Source organism: Trachymyrmex cornetzi, unplaced genomic scaffold (genome assembly GCF_001594075.2).
Source record: "Trachymyrmex cornetzi isolate Tcor2-1 unplaced genomic scaffold, Tcor1.1 scaffold439, whole genome shotgun sequence".
In the NCBI taxonomy this organism is placed as follows: domain Eukaryota; kingdom Metazoa; phylum Arthropoda; class Insecta; order Hymenoptera; family Formicidae; genus Trachymyrmex; species Trachymyrmex cornetzi.
Window position 1 is genome coordinate 217,468 of NW_017299168.1, and position 489 is coordinate 217,956.

The window sequence follows — 489 nt, forward strand, 5'->3', positions numbered from 1 at the left end:
CTAGCATTTACTCAAAATGAACTCGGTATCTCATAATAGGGGCCTTTCCTCTATTTATTCTATTCTATATATACAGAGTAGGACAGTAACTCTCTCCACTCAGAATATTTCCGCTATTTTAGAGATATGAAATGATATGTTTATTGAATTTGTATAAGGTATCAAGAGGGGTACAATATACTAGTAATAGTTTTTCTATGAGTGGAGGCGCTCGGAGATTTCAAGATCACCTCCACTTTTTTAAATGGAATGGTTTGCTTTTTTTTACATAATATATATGATTCCTTCAATTATTTTGCGTATAAAAGTATTAAGGTAGTGATATCAAGAGATCAATAGTTTACGAGATATTTTGTACTTTATTCTGCCATATATTGACATAAAATATTAAATACTCGTAAATTATTAATTTTTTTTGTAATCCTTAATACTTTTATGAACAGAATAATGAGATGAATGAATTGATGGAAAGAACTCAGTGAGAAATGA